The 22622-nt window shown below is 46.1% G+C and overlaps 1 long non-coding RNA gene across 1 annotated transcript; it reads right to left on the reverse strand.

Moving 5' to 3' along the window:
* Positions 1–12091: 12091 nt before the first annotated feature.
* Positions 12092–19943, reverse strand: LOC140845847 (uncharacterized). Its single transcript, XR_012124757.1, has 4 exons — positions 19754–19943; positions 19383–19563; positions 14474–14667; positions 12092–12127 (listed from the first exon to the last, which is right to left on the reverse strand). It is a non-coding gene; the product is annotated as an uncharacterized lncRNA (long non-coding RNA).
* Between the last annotated feature and the right edge of the window lie 2679 nt (positions 19944–22622).

The following is a 22622-nucleotide window of genomic DNA, read 5'->3' on the forward strand; positions in this document are numbered from 1 at the left end:
CTGCTTTTGAAACCCTCTGAGATGCTGCAAGAGCCCAAAGTCCCTCACACTGCAGGTGGGAGGGCCTCCTGCTCTCTGAGTTGGTCAGTGCCATGGGGATGACCTTGCACCAGCAGCGGGGCACCCATGGAGTGAGGGCACAGCCCCCGATCAAGGTCAGGCGGGCCCTCCGAGGCACTGTCTGCCCCTGCTGCATGGGGCGTTGGAGGCCTGACACTCAGCTCTTGGGGCTGCCACCTGCCGGCCTCCTCCTGGTGCCCACCTCCGTGCTCACTCTTGCTATAGGGCATGAGCCTCACTCTAGCTGGCTACCACCCCCTTTGACTTCAGGCTCATCAGTCCAACATCTGTTCAATGCACCATCAGATATAAACCTGGGCCACAGAAAACATACCAATTCCCTCCCCTTCCCCACTCCCGTGAACAAGAAGGCCTTGCACACAGCCTTTTGCATATTAACAAGTGTCAGTGAGGGTGCAGCGGCTCAGGCAGGGACCCATGAGCCATCTTGCCTCTGCCTCGCTGAAAAGTCCTGCTGCAGGGCCCCGAGGCAGCCCCGCGCCAAAGCCCCACTGTGGGCCTGTCCCTGCACTCCGACCCCCGTCGTGGCCACCCAGACAGCCACCCCTGGGCCCACAGCCACAGCCGCCCTCGCACAGTAGCCCTTCTGCACCTGATGCCTGCTCATTAGGCATGAGCCCGGCAGCACAGAAGACAAACACAACATGAGGCAGCAGGGCACCTAGGGGCCCCGCTCGGGAGGCACCAGAAGTGCCCTGCTGGCAGCCCCCCTGACTGCCGCAACTGGGTCAGCCTGCATGGAAATCTCGGCCTGCCTGGCCCCCAAGCATCATGAGTATCACCCAGCCTACGGGGATGAGTGGGCTCCCTGGGAACACCAGGGAGGGCTCCCCGTGGCCTGTCCAGCCTACCCCAGAGGGGTGCCCTGCAGCAGAAACAGCAGGACTGTGAATAAAGGTTTAATTTGCCTCCAAGCTACACCCATGAGTTCCCTGAGGTAAGGGTATGTCTTTCCAGGCTCCCTCCCCTAGAATTCTGCACAGAGGAACTTGGAAAAGATTCTGGGATAATTGACTGACGGGCAGATAGACAGAAATGTGCAAAGAAGTAAAAGCCAACATTCTGTGAGCTTATAGGCACTGCAGGAGAGAATCTGGCACGTGAAGAGAAAATGCTGGGGGTCCCCATTTAGGAAGTGGTGGGAGCAGAAGAGATCATCAGGTCCAAGACCTGCAGCACTGCAAACCAGCCTCCGTCTGAGAGCTGTTCTTCTGGGCTATGGGCCGGATTCAAAAACATCCAAAGGAAGCCTCTTCCACTCCAGACACCTCCAGCCCCCTGGACGCGAGGTGAGGGTGAGGGAACGGCCAGGCAGTCCCCCCCACGACCCAGCCTGGGCGCCATGGAGCCAAGACGGCAGAGACCAGGGCTTTGCTTCCCACCAGATGGCGTCCCCGGGAGAAGGGCACAGGGCCCAGCGCAAGGGCAGAGTTCCTATCCAGCCCTGGGCCTTCCTGCTGCACTGGCTCACCCCCGGGGCTCATCCACAACATCTACCAGACCCGGGCGGGCTGCCCAATGTGTGCTGTGACCTCGCACCTGACCGCCGCGAAGACACAGAGGTCGGAGGACGAGGCTGGGGAGGCCACCCCAGAGTGGCGGGCCGGCCCCGCTGCCCACCACCTGCAGCCCCAGTGAGCCAGGATTGCAGGTGGGGAGAGCCAGGCAGGGCCCAAGAGCTGTGAATTCTGCAAGGGCACAGAGGTGCTTCCAGAGAAAGCCCAGGGCACTGTGCAGACAAGTGGGCTGTAAATGGGATTCTGGGGTCTGCAGCAGGTGGGTCCCAGGACTGGACACAGGACCTACCAGGTCAGAATAGCCTCAGGGACCAGGGGTCTAAGCTATGGGCAGCTCCCAACTCTAAAGATTCTTGGAGTTGGGATAAAACAGAGAATGCAGAGATGGAGAAATAAATGGAGCCAGAAAAGGCAGTTTGGGACATTTCCTGTGGCTGGAGCAGGAAGGTCACCTGAGTTAGTGAGAGGACAGCACCTCCCCATGGTCCCATGGCAAGCATGGCCACTCGGTGCATACTGGACCCCAGGTATTGGGCAGAGACATCCCCAATGGAGGCTGCAGCCATCTCTGCTCCACACTGAGCTGCGGGCCAAAGCTCTCTCTGGATGCACTTGCAACGTTTCATTTGTCCTAAATCTTCAGAACAATTACCACACTCAGCAGAGGTGTGAGAACAAAGTGTTTGCTAGTCTTTGAATGGATGTTGTTACATACATTCGCGTCATTCACTTGATGGGAAGGACCAGTGCTCTTGTTTTCTCAAGCCCTGAAGACTCCCGTGCCCTTAGGGCTAACCTGCAGAAAGCTGGGGTCTTCCAGAACAGCCACAGGCCCAGGTGGGTCTGAGTGGTGTAGACGATGTCCACACTCGGCTAAGGAGAGAGGCCTGAGAGTGCATGCGGCCCATCTGCAGGCTCCTGCCTGACTTCGCTTAACAGCAGGAGGGCTTTGCTCAATACTGCCTTCCAGGAGGGAACCACTCAGCACTCAATCACCGTGCAGTGGTCTTGGAGAGCGCACACATGGCAACGGGGTTTTCACAAGCAGATTCATGCGACTGACATTTACACAATGTTTTTGTAATTAGGCAGGAATCTGAGCACAGAGACAACATGGGAAGATGCCCAGGCCAAACCACTTTGTGCTCACCGCTCACTTGGTATGTGCATGTGTGCGTGTTTTCATGGAATTCATTATTTAGTCAAAAAGGCAGAAGAATTCCAGAGATTATAAAATATCCCAGTTAGCATGACACATATAAATCTGACTCCCAATATTGAGCAAGCTTAACCTTTTGCAATCACAGAATAGTCTAGAAGAAGCTTCTTTCTTTCCAGTGTCATTGCAAGTTAATGATAAGGTCTAATTTTGCAAGATGTTCTAAGCAACATGGCTTCATAAAAAGGGCTTAGGGCCTACATTTTCTGCTCAGTTTTGGATTGTCTCAAAAAGTACTGGCAAAGCTTCTCTATTAGTGAGGAATGTCCAGGGAAACAGAACTATCAGGACATATGTATACACGGAAGTCTTTACTATAAGGGATCAGCTCACATGGTCATGGAGGCTGACAAGTCTCAAGGTCCGAGTCCTCCAGACCCAGGGGAGCTGGCAGCACAGGCCCCATCCTGGTCCAGGGCCTCGGACCCAGGAGCGCTGACAGTGTGGTTCCAGTCTGCAGGCACCCAGCCCAAGACCTAGGCGAGCCGAGGCTTCACTATGGGTGTGAAAAAAGGAGAAAGTCCATGTCCCAGTTCCAAGAAGAGAACCTTCTTTCAGGGAACCGTCAGCCTCCTACACTCCATCTCAGGCCTCCGTTTGATCGGATGGGTCCCAGTCCCATCCACATTGAGAGGACATTCTGCTTTACTTAGTCTGCTCTCCAAAAATACCCTCACAGATATGCCCAAAACAGTGTTTGATCAAATGTCTGGGCTCCCCATGGCCCAGTCAAGTTGACACATGACATTAACCATCACAATTTATATGGGCAAAAATTAAAAACCAAAAGAAGAGAAAGCACAGACTCCTCTGATGAGATTCTCATGGGTACGGGTTAATAATCAGCTGTGTAAATGCTGCTCTCATCGAGAACGAATTTATTCCTCGGTGACTCTTGAAATCTCAGTGAATAGGAGGAATCAGACAGGAGCTGATATTATTAAGTAAGTGTAAAAGGAGAAAACCCTTTTAACTTTAGTTTTCATCCTGGATAGCCATTTCATTCTTTTGATTTTTGAAGCTCTTTAAAAAATGGGAAAACATAGAAACCTTTATGAAATATTTTATTTTATTCATTCAAAAGAGCAGTGAGTAAATCCATGAAAGGTTCTAGATTAATTTATCTTTTAACAGTCTATGAATTTATTTGATAAAGCACCTGGCACAGTATTACGAACCTCACAGTAATCTACATATTTTTAATTGAAATTGTCAATTCCAAAGTGTAGCTGTTGATCCTAAGCTTAAGGAAAACTGGGCAAAACTAAATAAGTTTTGGGCTGTCTAAGACCCACACCAAAACTATAGTGTAAGAGCATCTTAAGAAAATGCTACAATTAAACTCAAATTTCAGTGTTTACATTTCTTTATATTTCTTCTAATATATTCAGTATACATGTCTATGACCATCTCTAGAAATCTTCAAAATCTGGTCATATCTTTATCTAACAGTTTTATTTCTATTATTTTCAATTTTTTATTTCATCAATAATAGGATTGTTTTCTTGATTTCCTTTCTAATAACTTATTTAGTGTATAAAAGCACAACTGATTTTTGTACATTGATTTTGTATCCTGAAAATATGCTTATTTTATTTATTAGTTCTAAAATTTTGCGTGTGTGTGTGTGTGTGTGTGTGTGTGTGTGCGCGTGCACAGTTTTTAGGGTTTTCTACATATAAGATCATGTTATCTGTAGAGATAATTTTACTTCTTCCTTTCTGATTTGGATGTCTTTTATTTCTTTTTCTTGCCTAATTGCTCTGGTTAAGACTATGTTGAATAAAGGCAGTGAGAGTGGACATCCTTGTCTTGTTTCATATCTCAGAGGAAAAGCTTTCAGTTTTTCACCATTAGGTGAGTTGTTCACTTTGGTTTTTTCCTGGACAGCCTTACTGTATTGAGGTAAATCCCTTCTATACCCAGCTTGAGAGGCTTTACAATGAAAGTGTGTTGGATTTTGTCAAGTGCCTTTTCTGTACCTATTGAGATGATCATATGATTTTTATGCTTGGTTTTGTTGATGTTGTGTATCACAATGATTGATTTGCCTATGATGAATCATTCTTGTATCACAGGGATAAATCCCATTCAGTCATGTTGTATGACCCTTTAAATGTGTTGTGGAATCCAGTTTGCTAGTATTTTGTTAGAGATTTTTTGCATCTATGTTCATCAGTGACATTGATCTACAATTTTCTTCTTTTGTGGCATCTTTGCCTGGCTTTGTTTTACAGTAATGCTAACCTCATGTATAGAGCCTGGAAGTATTTCTTCTTTTGTTTTTTGGAAGAATTTAACAACGATTGGTAATAATTCTTCAAATGTTTGGTAGAATTCACTTGCGAAACCATATGATCCTGGGTTTTATTTTTGTTGTTGTTTCTGCTGGAAAGTTTTAGATAATTGATTCAATTTCCTTATGCGTCATTGGTCTGTTCAGGATTTCTGTCTTTTTTATTCAGTCTGTTGTATGTTTCAATAAGTATATTCATTTCTTCTGTATTGTCCAATTCTTTGGTGTATATCATATATTAATGCTCTGGTATTTATTGTTAACTTCCTTCTGTTAATTTTGGGCTTGGTCTGTTCTTCTTTTTCTAGTCTCTTGAAGTGTATAGTTATTTATTTGAGATCTTTCTACTTTTTGGATGTAGGCATTTATTGCTGTGAACTTCCTTTAGTACTGCTTTTGCTTTATCTCATACATTTTGGTATGCTGTGTTTTGTTTTCATTTGTCTCAAGATATTTTCTAATTTCCCTTTTGAATAACTTATTTGACCCAATGATTGTTCAAGACTGTGTCGTTTAATTTGTGCTTTTTCCATTTTCCTTTTGTTTTTGCCTTCTAGTCTCATGCCTTTGTGGTTGGAACAGATACTTGGATTAATTTCAATCTTTGTAACTCTGTTAAGACTTCTGTTTTGACCTCCTGTGTGATCTCCCCTGGAGAATGCTCCCTGTGCACTGGGGAAGAATGTTCATTCTGTTGCTGTTGGGTGGACTGTTCTGCACATCTGTTACGTCCGCTTCGTCTGTGGTATAGCTCAAGTCCGCTTTGTTCTTACTGATTTTATGTCTGGGTGATCTATCCATTATGTTAAATGGGGTGTTGAGGCCTTCTACTATTATTGTACTGTTACTGTTCGCTTGACATATTTAGGTACCCTGATGTTTGATGCATATATATTTATACTTGTCATATCTTCCTATTGAGTTGACCCTTATAATGTAATGCCTTTCTTTGTCCCTTGTGAAGATTTTGACTTACAGTCTATTTGTCTGAAATGAGTACAGGCACCCTGTACACCATTTGTATGGAATGTCTTCTTCCATCCCTTCATTTTCCACTTGCATGTGTCCTAAAATCTAAAGTGAGTCTTTTGTAGACAACATATAGTTAGATCTTGTTATTTTCTACTTTTTAAAAAAACCCATTCTACCACTCCATGTCTCCTTACATTTAAAGTAATTATTGACAAGAAAGGACTTACTATTGACTCCTTTAATGATTTTCTTTGTTCCTCTGTTCTTCTCTTATCTCCCTTTATAATTTGATGATTTTGTTTTTTAGTACATGCTTTGACTCTTTTCTCTACATTTTTAATGTCTACTTATGTTTTTCCTTTGTGGTTACCATGAAGCATGCATAAATCTTCATATTGTTATAAAGTTTATTTTGAGATCATAACAATTTAATCTCAAGTAACACAAAACTCTACACTTTTACTTCTACTCTCACACTTTATCACTGATGTCAGAATTTACTTCCTTTAATTTTGTCTATCCATTGACTAATGATTGTGGTTATAGTTAATTTAATAATTTTGTCTTTTAACTTTATATTAGGTTAAAAGTGATTTACATTGCAGTATAACATTATACTGTTTATGTTTAGAGCTTTACCTTTACTTAGGAAATTTATACTCTCATACACTTTTGTGTTACTGTTCACGTTCTTTTATTTCAGATTGAAGAAATCCCTTCAACATTTTTTAAGGCAGTTCTAGTGGTGAGTAATTCCCTCAGTTTTTGTTTGTCTGGGACAGTCTTTATTTTTCCTTCACTTAAGTAATTCTTTATTGTACTAAAGTTAACATAATATAAAACTTGCCCCCTGAACCATTTTTAAGTGTACAGTTCAGTGTTGTTACATACATTGATAATGTGCAATCATTACCAAAATCCATTTCCATAAAAGATGGATTTATCTTTTTTGATCTTTCTTATAAAACTGAAACTCCATTCCCATTACTAGCTCTCCATTCCACCCTCTCCTCAGCCCATGGCAACCTGGAGACAAACCAATTTTGTCTCCATGATTCTGAACACACTAACGATCTCATATAAGTGGAATCTTATCGCATCTGTCCTTTTGTGACTGGCTTATTTCACTTAGCCTGATGTCCTCAAGATTCATCTGTGTTGTAGTATATGTCAGAATTTCCTTCCTTTATGAGGCCGAATAATATTTCATTGTATGTATATCACATTTTTCTTAGCCATTTATCCACCAATATACCTTTGGTTTGCCTCCATTTTCAGTTATTGTGAATAATGTTGCTATAAACATATTTCTTCGAGTATCTCCTCAAGATGCTGCTCTCACTTCTTTTGATCATATACCCGGAAGTGGAATTACTGGATTATACAATAATTCTACTTTTATTGTTTTAAGGAACTGCCATTCTGTTTTATATAGCGGCTGTACAATTGTGCATTCCCACCAAGTATGCACAAATGTGCAATTTTCTCTATATCCTCACCAATACTTCTTAATTTCTTCTTTTTCTTAATAGTGGTCCTTCTTATGAGTGTGAAGTGGTATGCCATTATAGTTTGGTTTGCATTTCATGGGTGGAGTGTTCAGAAAGCATTTGCCACAGTACAGAGAAGTAATTAGCCCTATACTACATACTACTGTCATCCCACTTCATAAATCTTAAAAGCAGGACCTGAAAGGATTAAACTGTCCTTGAGTAACTTAATTGAATCCTAAAATTCAATACAAGAACATTTATAGGGATATAAGACATATCTCCAGCATGCCACACAGTAAAATTCATGTCTGGTATCCAATCAAACATTACATATGTAATGATGAAGGAAAGTATACTTATAATAAGAAGAAAATCAAATACAGTAAAACTGCCCACAACTGACGCAGACGTTAGAAATTGCAGAGAATAACATTAGAACAGTTTTTAAAGCTGTGTTCCATGTGTTCAAAAAGTTAAGTAAATACATTGAAGATATAAAATGTATACAAATAGAACTTCTAGGGAGAAAAGCTATAATGTGTAACATGAAAAACACATGTGTGCTTATTTAGACATTAGTAGAATTGAATCAATTAGTAGAGTTGAAGACATAGCAATAGTCACTATCCATTAGAAAACACAGAGCAAAGGATTTAAAAAAACATAAGTAGAACATTAATGAGTTATAAGGCAATCTGAATAAGACTTATATACTTGTAATTGAATCCCCAAAGGAAGGAGGCAAAACAGTAATAATGCCAAAATTTCCCAAATTTATAGAGCACTAAGAAGCAACTTATTGATGCAGCCAAATAAACCCCAATCATAAATAAAATGAATGAACTTACACCAAGCTACATAACAAATTGCCTATATCAGTGATAAAGAGAAAACTATAAATATAGACAGAGAGAAACAATACATTACACACAGAGAAAAATAACTAATAATAAGAGATTTCTTTTAAGAAAAAAAATCAATGTAAATGAAAAGACAATGGAACCCCATCTTTAAAGTAATGAAGTTGAAAAAAAACTGTCAGCCTAGAATTCTATACCCAGAAAAATAACTTTCAAAAGCCAAATAAGACAAAGACTTTTTCAGACATACAAATTGGAAAGGATTTGGATATCCATATGCGAAAGCAGAACAAGCTAAAAAACAAATTAAACATTCTATCCATCTCTTAAATCATATACAGAGATTAATGCAAAATGGATGATAGGCCTAAATGTAGAACTTAAAACTCTTAAAGTTCTAGAAGAAAACATAAGAAAATATTTCATGACTTTGCTTAAGGAAGACTTATTTGCTACAACATCAAAAGCACAATCCATAAAAGAAAGCATCAATAATTGGACTTTATCAAGATGAAATAGGTCTGTTTTTCAAAAAAACAAATTAAAAGAATGACAAGATAAGCCTCAGACTCAGAGAAAATACTTACAATCTTATATCTGATAAAGAACTTACATTCAGAATATAGCCAGATTCTCATTCTCTCTCCAAAAAGATATCAAAAGATTTGAGGTGACACTTTATCAAAGAATATATGCTGTTGGAAGATGCTCAACACCATGTCAATGAAAAATTAAATCATGATAATATCCACTGCACACTTAATGAGAATGGATAGAATTAAAAATTGACCATACCAACATTAGAACACTTTCCACCATCCCATGTCACCTCTGTGATGGTTCCCCTTTCACACTGAGGTACCCCTGCGGGTGCCTCCTGCATAGATGCATAAATTCCATGAGGGTTGAAATCACATTTTTTCCCCAGGGGAGGCTCAGCATCCAGCCAGCTGACTGCTAGGTGGTGGTGAGCTAATATTTTTTATGGATGCATCAATGAGGTAATGGTTTAATATTTAATTAATGATTAAATTCAATAAAGTCTAGTTGACTTAAAATGAGAAAACAGGTATAAGTCTTTAATAACTATGTAGCTCTATAGGAAGAGATAATATAATTATTTTTAATTTTTATTTTTAAATGAGAGAAAAAATTACTTAAATTCTAAGTAAATGTATCTTTCTACATAGAAAGACCTCAAAAGATTCTTATCACTTGTCTACCTACACTGTTTCTCACCCTATGATGAAATTTAATGTTGTCAATACCAGTGCAAGTTGTATTATTGTTTTATATAAGCAAAATAAGTAGGAAAGAGATTAATAAATAACCATTTCTCTGTACGGAATTTGTGATGGATTTGGAGGAGCATTTTTAATTTTGATGCTTAAAATTTTATCTTTGTTAATAGTGGCATATTCATTAAGCAAAAGAAAAGTGATTTGTTGTATTTCCTAGTGTTGATAGTGGTTAATGATTAAAATAGCAAGCAATATTTGTGAAAACAAGCACATTTTCTAGTTTTAAATGAACCCTTTTCTAGGTAACAACAGGATAAAGTACATAAGTAAATGTATGGTGATAGAACCTTATGAGACATACTGTTTCCATAGTGCTTCTGCACATATTTTAATGCAGCTTGATTGATATGTTTTTAATGTTATAGTTTATGCTATTATTTCTTTCTATTACAGTCAATCCTCATTTGATATTCATGCACATTCAAGCTTAACATTATTATTTTCTTTTCCATTTTATTGAGATATAACTGATGCACAGCACTGTAGAAGTTTAAGACTTGCATATATCATGGAATGATTATCCACACATCTCATATAAATACAAAAGAAGAAAAAAGTGTTTTTTACTTTTTGTGATAAGCAAAGATCTACTCTCTAAGCAATTTCCAAATATATCAAGCAGCAGTGTTGACTACAGCCATCGAGTTGTACATTACATCCAGTATTTATCTTATAACTGGAAGTTTGTGACCTTTGACCACCTTCCTCTAAATTCCCCTCCCCTTAGTTCCTGCCTCTGCTCACCACAAATATGATTTCTTTGCTATTATTTTGTGTGCTTATTTTATTCCACATATGAGTGAGATTATACAGTATTTGTCTTCTTCTGTCTGACTTCTGTCACTTAGTATAATGTCCTCAAGGTCACTATATTGTACATTTTGCCCTCAAATTATTAATTATACATTGAAAAGTGTGTTTCAACATAATCAAAAGTAGGCTCATGATCATTTGTATGTGATGAAAACTTTATCCAAGATACTTAGTTTCCAACAATAAAACAAACTGGGTGCAGAAGAGTGGTCATGTGCCTAATGTGTAGGAGAATTTTAAGTTCCCAGATTTTCTTAGCTGTAAGCAGAGCACAAGTATCTTACAAGTTACAGCAGCCCAATCTGCACAAAGGTAAGCCTGAAAGCATCAGCAGCAGCATCACCACCATCACTGTCAACACCATCACCACCGTCACCATCATCACCACCTCCACCATCACTGTCACCACCATTACCACCATCATCACAGTCACCATCACCATCACCACCACCATCACCATCATCACCATCATTACCATCACCACCATCACCACCATCATCACAATCACCATCACCACCACCATCACAATCACCAGCACCATCACCACCACCACCACCATCATCACCATCATCACCACCTCCACCATCACTGTCACCACCATTACCACCATCATCACAGTCACCATCACCATCACCACCACCACCATCATCACCATCATTACCATCACCACCATCACCACCATCATCACAATCACCATCACCACCACCATCACAATCACCATCACCATCACCACCACCGTCACCATCACCACCACCATCATCACCATCATCACCACCACCACCATCACCATCACCACCACCATCACCATCACCACCATTATTACCATTACCACCATCACCATCACTGCCATCACTGTCATTGCTATCACCATCACTACCACCATCACAATCACCATCACCATCACCACCACCGTCACCATCACCACCACCATCATCACCATCATCACCACCATTATCACCACCACCACCATCATCACTGTCACCACCATCACCATCATCACCACCACCATCACCATCACCACCACCGTCACCATCATCACCACCACCGTCACCATCACCACCACCACCATCACCATCACCACCACCATCATCACTGTCATCAGCACCATCATCACCGTCATCACCACCATTATCACCACCACCACCATCACTGTCACCACCATCACCATCATCACCACCACCATCACCATCATCACCACCACCGTCACCATCACCACCACCACCATCACCATCACCACCACCATCATCACTGTCATCACCACCATCATCACCATCACCATCACTACCACCACCATCACCACCATCATCACCATCACCGTCATCACCATCATCATCATCACCGTCACCACTATCACCATCATCACCGTCACCATCACCATCACCATCATCGTTGTTATTATCTGACCCAGGACTAGTGTCAACATCACTGCTGAGAAGGTCTTAGAATTTACCACCCCCTTTGAGATATTATTTATCTAAAAATGTTTATTGATGTATTAACTCTTAGATATTCAAATTCCTTTTTAAAAGACTTCTCCATTTTGTAGGGGTTTTTATACCACTTGTTGGCAAAATCCTGAAAAAGAAGTAAAATAGGTCATTGTAACAGTAACACAAGGGGCAAAAAAGATTGGGTTTGCAGACATTTGTTTCCATGAGCTCTGGCTGTGGGCTAGCACCTTGATCTGGAACTTAGTCATGGTTTCCTTGGGAAAACATGAATTTTATCATTGGTAGAATGAAGCTTTCCTCTAGTTGTTTAATCTTTGCTTTAATTATACAAAGCCTCCTGACCCACTCCTACCAGCACATTCCATCCCAGTATTCCCTAGGAGACCTAGTTCTCCAGATCTAGTTGGCTTAGGCCAAACTACACATCAAACAGGAGTATGGATGCAGGTCCAGATACAGGGAGAAATAAGCTGGGTTAGGAGTACCAGGCATGTCATTAATTATATAAACCTTGGCAAGTCACCCAAACTCTCATGATCATGAAAGTAAAATAAAACCAATGACAGCTGATCACTATTTCCTTCCAGTTCTAGATTTCTGTGAGTGTTTAACTGCAGTATCCTATTTCTCATATTTTAATCCCAAATCTGTGCACTTACCCAGAATTCTACAATGAAATACAAGAGTTGACATGTATTATTAAACATGCAGAGGCATTTAAAGTTGTTACTATCATTGCATGATATCCTCTTTTTAAAAAACCAAAAGCTATTCGAGTGTGCACGGTTGTGGCTGGTGCTACTGGCTGAGTATGTTTATGAACAGTACACTGCCCAGAGGTGTCATCACCATCACCAAATGAGTCAGTCAGGTTCTTGCCTTGATTTTATTGATAAGAAATGTCAAATTTCTCCAAAAATCTAAAGGGAAGCAGAAAATGAAATAGTGCCCATTGAAAAGATTTCTTTGATAAGCTGGTTAGATTAGGCCATGAAAGCCTAAAGGGTCTCCTTGGTTAACAAGCACAGCCCTGAAACTGCTGTTGAAGGCTGGGGCTGGTCAGCTAGTGCTTTTAGCTGAGCAAGGTAAGTGAGAAAATGATTGCTGGTTAACCCCAAAAGCTTACTGGTTTACAAGCACAGGTGTGCATGCTCCCTGGGGGTCTGCAGGTTGGCCGGCTGGGGCAGGCTGGGGTCAGCATCAGGAAGTATGCTGGGCTCATTCACGCCTCTCTCTCCCCTGTTCTCCTGGGACCCTCGCCCTCCAGGTGGGTCACCTACACGTGACTGTGCCCCTCAGGCTGGCCCCAGAAGCCCTGCCATTTCTGCTCACGCTCTGCAGCCAAGCTTGGCATTGTGATGGGGGGAAACACCTGCCTTTTTCCAAGAGGCGCCACAAAGCCTCACGGCAAAGCTAGGCTCACATCTGATCCAGAGAGGAAGCATGGTGGGGGCCAGCACCAGCCACGCAGAGAGGGCCTCCTCCGGCCTCTCGGCACCACACTCAGTCATCACATGGACATTCGGCAAAAACACGCAAGATGTTGATATGAATCACCTGTCAAATGGCACAGACCAGTCAACTATTCTGGGAGTGAGTCCTTAGGACCATCATAACTGACTAAGTACTGCAAGACACCTTGATATTCAAAACCTGACAACCTACCCAATCATTTTTCTTAAGGACAGGGCTCCTGCATGCAAACCATAGTGCGTACATCTCCGTTATTTGGTTTAGAAAGTTTGTTTTCCACTACACAATGGGTATTGTGGAGAATTAGGGAAATGGGAGAAATAATCTTAAAATAAATAAATGGCTGTCCCACCATTCAGAAATAATCTTTGCTAACATTCAGATATTTTGGAATATCTCCTCTGCACATTTTTTATATTCAATTCTGACCACATTTCCAAAATAATTTTAATAGTCAACAGTCACTAAAAGCTTTTTTAGATTAACATTTACTTATTCTGAACAAGTTCACCCAAAATAAAAGTTAATTTCTGGGCCTAGCCAAGTCTGAGCAAGTGTGTTATTTTTATAAAAGAAGATACAATAGCTAAATCACGATACACAGAACAATTAAAGTACATCAGTGCTGTTCGTAGATCTTCAGCCTCTGTTACGAAATGCTCAGAGCTTAGTCTGTGACACCTGGAGCAGCCTGCCCGCACTGGAAATGGGCGGGTAGGAATCCTACACGCTAGTGCTGTACCCTAAATGCTGCATAAATAAAATTTCCTATTGTGGACCCCGTGAAATACAGCATCTATGTCTACATACTGTTCTAGAGGTGAGGCGTGCCCTATCTCAGGTTTATTTCCTCAAGATGAAAACCTACCTGGACTCATTTGCTTGCTGTTTAATGAACACCCACAATGTGCATGATGTGCTGTGTTAGACATTAAGAATATGAATTTCTTGATTTACATTTTTAAATATATCACTAAGAGCACACTGTCCCCCTTACCTGTAATGCCTGACAGCAGTGACTGCTCTGTCGTTGACCCAGACACTTCCGGGTGGCCTCACAAAATGGGCCACCCGACAGAGCATCACCTGGAGCCAGGGGGCAGCTGGCAGCTCGCGCTCCAGGAAAGGAGGGCTGGTGCCAGGTCAGCCGGGGACCCGCGGGCACAGCTCTCCGTCCTCGCACTGCAGGGCCTGCGGAGAAAGCAGCAGATCTGGACACCAAAGGTGTCGTCAGTTGCTCACCCCCACACGCGCCAGATGTTATGAGGTTTTAAAGAGTCTATATTCTTAGCTTTTTGGTTTTCACAATGAGAAGCTTTTGTTCAACACTGAACTTTTGAAACTCTGTCCTCCTATTAAACTCTCCAGCTTCCCAAGCGCCTGTGGACCCACCCTCATGTTCATGGATGGTTCCACGATGAACCTCACACAGCATTTAAAGATGCATTTAGAATTCCTTTCAAAGAAGCAAAATCTCACAGGAATAGTGTTCATTAAAAAAATCTAAGTAATCTCAATGCATTAAAATAGAAATATCAAATTTGAATAGAAAACAGTGACCCTCTTCAATGTGTTTCTGGAAAGGTCCTATTCCGTTGGCTTGTATGGTTCCATTAGCTTGGAAATATCCTCCAGTGGGCGCCGCACAACACTTTGACGCCATCGAGGTCCATCGTCCTCCTACAAGACAGCCAATAAAACTGCTGAATCTGTTCTGACAAAGAGACTCCAGTAGAATATTCATTTCAAGGTCGAGCCGCCCCACCTGCACAGCATGAAATGCACAGGCCTTTTTTTAACAGCTCTTGTCAACCACCTCTCCCTGCACTTTGAGATTTTGGCTGCAACTGGAGCTGTCGTTGCCAAGATGCTGAGAAAAGGGGAAAAGACATGTCTTTTCCTGGCCTTGTTAAAGGCAGGAAGGTACAGAACCGGCCACGGTCTGTTTCCACAACAGTCTCAAGGCTCTGTCCAGCCTGGGATGATAAGCGGCAACAATCAAATGCCGCTTTCATTGTCAGTGCATCTCTGAAAAAGTTTCCGTAGCTCCGGCATCCGAGGGCCAACTTTAATCCTCTCGTTCCAGGCGAGGACATGCATTGGGTCACCAGCCAGATGCCAACACTTACAACTCCATCCCTATTGGCTTCCCAGAGAAAGTGTATTTGGAAACTAACTTAAAAAAAGCAGTTGAAAGCCTTGTTCCATAACAGAAGGAAAAATACCATTCGATGGTGCTTACACCTTGATTCTTCCTACTGCTTTATTTTTAAGGTGCCCAAGTGAAGCGCAGTCAGCGAGTAACATTTGCTCACATGAAATGTTGTGCTGGGGACATTAGGGTGCCCTGACATAGACTTAAATAGAAAACTCCTATCTCCCATGAGTTAGAAATAAGCAAAATAATAGCAAACCTGAAATGAAAGAACAATTAACAAACATATAATGCAAAAGAAGAAAGAGATTCTTCACCTGCAACTCCAAACAGTGCTGCCTCTGGAGAAACCATAAGAGGGAAAGCGTTCATAGGAATGTGCCAGCCCCAGGACTCCGAGACCGCCCCAAGGTCACCCTCTCTTGTGTAGGCGAGATCTCCAGAGCCATCTCATGGTCCAGGCTGCTAGTCCCCAGAGCACAGGCAGGTGTTCCCTGCCGGGAAGAGGACAGAGGGGAGCACAGAGCCCTTTCCTTGTGAACACTTTCTAGGAGGTGGTCCACACTTTCACCTGGACCTCACTGGAAGAGCCTTGTGCTGTGGCCACATAGCTGAAAAGGAAGCCGAGAGGTGATCCTTATCCTCACAGATGCTTGTCCACGGCACTTGTTTCCTGCGGCAGCGAGAGCTAGAGCCCACAGCCCGGGGGGTGACCACATTCAGCCCCCTACCATCTAGACCATCCCCCAGCCAACACAGGGCCCTGCTCTGGGGCAGCGGGAAACGCGCCGTCTCAGGCTCCTTGGCTTGTGGCCGTTCTGTGCCCCCACAACCAGCCGCGGTGTCTTGCTTCGGGGGTCACATCCCTTCCTCTTCTGTCAAATGTCCCTCTGCCTCCCTCCTATGAGGATACTGTGGTGGCATTTGGGGTCCACTGGACAGTGCAGGACAATCTGTCATCTCAAGACCCTTAATGCCAACACACTGGCCAAGTCCCTTTTGCCACATAAGGTCATCTTCTGGGGTTATTTAGCCTCTCCCTCCTGCTAAGCTTATCTGGGGACTGTGTTCCATCGGAACAGAGTAGAGTATGCCCTAGAGGGCCGGGGTTTCTGAGGACAGAGGAGCTGCGAATGAGATGCCTGAGCCCCCTTCATACAGACCCTGAGTGGGCGGCTGTGGGTGACCCTGGTGGTGCACAAGGGAGGCAAACGTGTGCTCCAGCCTGACTGATTCACGGCACTTCCTGGACGGCAAGGTCACATCCCACCCTCTTGCCACATCTTTTCAAAACCATCAAATGATGAAGTCTGAGGTTTCACAGGAGCCTTTGGAGCAGCCAGAACCCACAGGAACACCCCCGTGTGCCCAGGCAGGTGCCCTGAGAGCAGCGGCCAGGCCGAGGAGCTGCCACCCCCCAGCAGCCTGTTTTCCCGTCGTTGTCCATCCCCCTCAGAACATTGAGGGTGACACCCAGCAAGGCCCCCGCAGCCAGTGGCCCTGTGGCACGCCGCCCCTTCTCATGAGGGATGGGGACTCATCCCAGCGCCAGAACCAAGCCCAGTGGGACATGTGGCCAGATTGCTTTCAAGAGGGGACGCCCCATACAGTCCTGTGCAGTGGACACGCTGCGCCTTGACACCACCTGCCGAGCTCCATGAGCTCATTTAGAGCAGGTCTATGGTGACAGCTGTGCTTTCAGCCCCATGAAGCCAAGGTCCCCTGTGCCAGCAGGGACCCCGACGGCCAGGCTTCCTGGGCCTGAGCCCAGAGATACCAAGGAGACACACACACCATGACTGTGCACTCACTCTTCCACATGGTTTGCTTTCCAAGGAAAAGATACGTGAGCACCTGCTGGGCATCAGGACTTCTGTCTCATGAGGGAGGTTGGGCGGAAGCTTTGTCACAAGGAATGGTTTTCCCAGCTCTACTGAGGTGCAATGGACACATGAGATGGTAAGACATTTGAAGTGTGCGATGTGATGACGTGGTGTCATGGGAGGGAGTGGGTCTGGTCTGCTTTGTGACATGAGTCTGCACTGCTGATCACCACCACGCCCCAAGCTCTGAAGTCACTGTGTCAGTAATGGGCCCAAGATCCAGGACTTGCCTGCACTCGCTTGCTCCTGACATGGGTGCCTCCATTCTGCGTGCTTCTAGGGCCTGAGGGCAGACGGGGCTAAGCCACCAGGGGTCCACACGCTCACGCTGCTCAGAGCTGACACCCAGAGCAAGTAATTACATGAGGGGGATTTGCTGGTGGGAGGACGCAGCAGATGCCAAGAGGCGTGACTCCAGTTGTGAAGTGCACGCTCATCACACCTGGCTCACTGGCATGCTGACGTGCCTGCAGCCCTGACACCCCAGACAGACCACTGGACAGAGCTGCTCAGTGCGCTTGGCCCCAGAGACTCTGTAACACAGTTTCCATGTGTTTATCTCCCAAGGAAGTGGAGTTTGGAGAGAAAAGTAACCTGGTGTTGAATCTCCTGGGGACTCCCCAATGGCTGGACAGGCAACCATGTGGCCTCTTGGTCAGCCTCCCTGTCCACACCCCACACCCCAGCCTTCTCACACCTCTGTCCAGGGATGTGCCCTGTGCCTGTTCTCCAAGGCAGCCAGGCAACAAAGGATCACACGGGTGAACAACACCTCCGTGGCTGCCGGCACCGAGTGAGAGCCTGCCTTTGGAGGCAATACCAACCTCACGCTGCTGTCTGGTCTCGACACATCACAATGATGGTAAATGACCCGAAAAACAACTCCCAGAATTGTCTGCAGGCCAAGAAGCCTTTCAAACGAAGGCTTTTGCTCCCAGTAAATCCTCATATAGCCCATGTTTCTGTCATCTCCTTTGACCGGAGGATATGGTCCAGCGTGAGAGCGAGAGTACATGGTCTCAGTAAAGCGCGCCTGACATACTCAAAACAAAAAGAGGTAAATACTGATTCGGAGTTTTTTGCTTTTCTGGTGTGAGAACATCAGGTACATGGATGAGAGAGAACTCACGTTCTTCAGGGTCCCATGTGCAGTCAAGCATACCAGCTGCTCCCTGCCCTGCAGACTGCCCTGTCTTGGGGTGACAGCCCCCAGATCAGTGTCCACTGGAGCCGCATGGAGCTGCTCCATTCCTTCTCCCAAGGTCAGACTATATGGCCCAGGAGCCTCCTTCTGAACTGGAAAAAATCACTCCTGATGTTCATTATTTCCTCTGTGGTGGTTGCTGTTCAAAGACTTCATAGTCAGTGTGCCACCCCAGCTGCTCAGGGCACTGGAACTGGAGACAACCCCCTGCTCTGTAAGGCTGGGAGCACCTGCTCACAGCCTGGGGCCATGCAGGGGGCTCTGGGCACTCACACCCATCACAGGCCACAGGACCTGAGCTCTCCCGGGGGGGGGGCGGAGGGCCTAGGCTGCCAGGGCAGAGGGACCCCACTGCAGTGGGCCCTGGGGGGCAGACATGGGGCTGGGCTTCCCACCCCTCCCGGAGGCTCTGCAGTCTGAACACTGGCTCGTGCTGTACGTGTTTTTTTACAGTTATGTGGAGAACTGAAAAGTTGCTATTCCCATTTCCTTCAGGGTACAGCTTGTGACACTTACCGTCCCTAGCAACAGGCCAGGGTGGGCACATAGGAACCCTTACCAATCACAAATAGAAGAAAGTGTGAACATGTAGGGTCATCCAGAGTTCACGCCTTCACTTCTGTGTGTACCTACCAGTGGCTCACTTAAGTTTAATATTACTCACTTCTGTATAGTTAAGACTTGAACATGGTGCTCGACTTCAAATGTGTCTCCTGCGCTCACGTGTCATGGCCCAGCTCTCTCCAGAGTGAGCAGTCCCTGAGCGCCATGCCCGTCTGGAGACTCCTGGCCCAAGGGCTCTCCAAGGCAATGCGGTGCCCGCGCTTCAGTCCTAGTAGCTGTTCCTGCATTTGGATGAAACAAATGACCCAGGAAAGTCACGTGGGTGTGGCTCTAGGGAGCTGACAGGGGCCAGCCATGGAGGAAGCAATGGGTTCTGGTCCATGGGAAGAGGGGGCTGGTTTTCAGGGAAACGAGTCCAGCCATGCACTGGGTCAAGGCAGCACCCCCTTCAGTGGCTTCCAATAAACTGACCCTGTGGTGCCAGGTGTGTTCAGAGGCCTGCCAGCGAGATCCCCAGGTGGGAGACAGGATGGGAGATGCCAGCTATCTGTCATTTCCAGGTGGAACTAGAAATAACTTTAAACACTGTTTTAACATTATTTTAAAATTTAGAATGGGAAGCAAAAAGATCAACTGATTGTTCTTTAGTAAGGCCACCATTTTAGAACAAGCTTGTTACCCCAAAGGTTAGTGCATTAGCATGGGACATGTGTGTGCACATGTGTATATGTGCACATGCATGTGTATGTGTGTACATGTGTGCATGTGTGTGCATGTGTCTGCACATGTCATTACACTATGTGTGATCTGTGATCAGAAACAAACACCAAATTTCTGTCATTTCTGTTTGCTAAGCAGACCTGGTGACAGATGTTCAAACGGCAGGTGCCACCACCCCCACCACAAGCCATATACTAGCTTGGAAGGACCACCCCACCACCCCAGTGCAGGCAGTCCGCATGAGCCCGCAGGCTTTGGGAAGAAGATTTCCTCTCGAAAGCACTGTGTGTCGGATCAGGAACAACAGACCTCCGTTTCTGCCGAGCCGCCACAACTTGTGGGCCCCTCACCTGACTGCCCAGATGTGCGTGCCCCTCACCCTTTCCAGAAGCTATGATTCTTAGTTTTCAGACCCTGGGCATTGCCCTCAGACAACACCCTCCCTCAGATTCCTGCCACATGGCTCAAGTTACCCTGCTAGGCAGAAAAAGAAAAAGAGCAAATAAGTGTAAAATACACTCCCTCAGCATGCAGCCGAGTAGCCGTGCTGCCGTCTGTCAGCCTGGACACGTGCGCTCCCCGTCTCCTCAGACCCCTGGAGCAGGAAGCGCGAGCACAACCTGTCCCGGGCCAGTCAGCATGGCTGTGACAGGTGCTCTAAGAGCCGCCGTGAATCCCAACACAGCCCCAGGAAGTCAGCCCCCCAGCCCCTGGCACACACTGGCCTGGAGGCAGAGGGCCATGCCCAGGGCCTCACCTGGCCACAGCTCCTCCAGGCCCCCCGGTCCCCTGGTCGGTCCTCCGCCCGCTCCCAGCTGTGCCTCCATGACCCACCCATCCCCTGACCTCAGCTGCCACTTAGACACTTCCAGGCCCAGCTCGCCTCCGATTCTCTGTTTTCCCACGTGGACTGCGTGTTCTTTGCCAGACGTTTCCTGGTCCCTTGGGTGCACCCTCGACAAAGAACATGTGTTACCTTCTCCCAAACCCTCCCTTGCATCTCCTGGGGCAGGTGGCACCGTGAACGAGTGCCTCTCTTTGATGTTCCACATTTTGCACATTTAACCCTCACAAAAAATCTCAAGAGCTGAGTGTCGTTATTCAAGTTTCATGGTTAAGAAACCTGAAGCCCCAAGACATCAACCTGAGCAACTGAGCCACGCAGCTAATAAAGCATAAGACCTGTGGGGATGTGCGTCTGGCCCCAGACAAGCCCAGATCCTGGAACCGAAGGCTCACGGCCCCGTGTGCGAGCGTGTCCCCCAAGAGCTAAGAGCTTCGAGGACAGCGCCTCCTGAAGACTCCTGGCTGTGAGGTGACCGTGGTGAGCAGATGCTGTGGGGGGGACCAGGGGGCAGAGCCAATCGGGGTGTAGTCCTCACCCCGCGCAGCCTCGGGCAGCTGTCTGTCCATCCGCGCTACCCCAGAACTCACTGATCACCTCAAAGCAGAGCGCTTTCTGGCTGGGTCTGGCCCATGCCCTCCTCTGCACCCCGAGGGGCTGTTGCCCGGTTTGTGGGGGCATCATGGGTTTCTTCGGGAACCCTGAAGATCTTTGCCACCCGCGACCAGCCACAGTGTCCACAACAGCACTGCAGAGCTGCTGGCCCTTCTCTGTGCCCGGCGTGTGCTGCCTCTTCCCCCGAACTCTCCTGGTCCCCGTGCTGTCACCTGCACCATTTTCTCATCCTTCAAGACTCAGCCCAAAGCTCAGTCCCCTGGTAACCTGCTCCCTGCTCCTAAAGGCTCGGGCGATGCCCCTTCTCTGAGCTCCTGTGGCAGCCGACAGCCTGCTCCCGCCTGGCTCAGGCCCCAGGGGTCAGTCTGTGAACTCCCGAGTCACCCACTGACTGTCCTATGCTTCGTGTCCTGGTCCCTCTCAGGCCCTAGACTGACCTCCCGCCAGTCTGCTTCCCCGGCATAGCCCCTGACATCCCCACGTGCCCTGCCCCCCCAGCCCGAGTCAAGAGTGCACCAGCTCTGCAGGTGGCCTGTGTGCCTTCACTCACCAGCCCTCAGGGCGCTCAGGACCTCATGCCAAGGTCACTGTCAGGTCATGGTGGGCTACCTCCAGCCCTAAGGAACGGTGCCCAGGGATGCTTAGCCCTTCACGTGCTGGAGCACCTGAGTTCGAGCACATCCAGGAGGAGGCGAGGAGTTGATCCATACATGGAGGCAGACGCTCAGGTGCACAGTGAAGGAGGACGAAAGAGCCAAGATTCTGCATCTCCTCTGCCCCAAGCTCAAGTTTCCTGCCCACGGCTTAGGGGCTGACCTGCACTGGCCAGGCATTTGGGAGCAGAGCTCCCAGGTTCCTGAAGCCTCCAGCACCCTCCCCACGTTTAGATTTCATCCCAAAAGCTCCGGCTGAGCTTGGCTTCCTCTGTGGCCCTTACTCTGCAGCACCGCATTTCATTTCATCAATGGTGGCGTCTGTGCCCTGTGTTTGGGGGCGAGGAGCTTAAGATAGGAGTCCGTGCCACCAGCTTAATCAGAAACCCTCAATTTTTTCCTCGCTTTTCACTCCTCAGTTAACTGTTTGCCTCCAAAAGCCGGTGCAGAGGTAGCCCCATCCCTCGCGCCCCTGGCCTCCCACACCCACCTGGTGCTATGACGGCCT

The sequence above is a fragment of the Manis javanica genome, chromosome 13 (assembly GCF_040802235.1).
Source record: "Manis javanica isolate MJ-LG chromosome 13, MJ_LKY, whole genome shotgun sequence".
Lineage (NCBI taxonomy): Eukaryota > Metazoa > Chordata > Mammalia > Pholidota > Manidae > Manis > Manis javanica.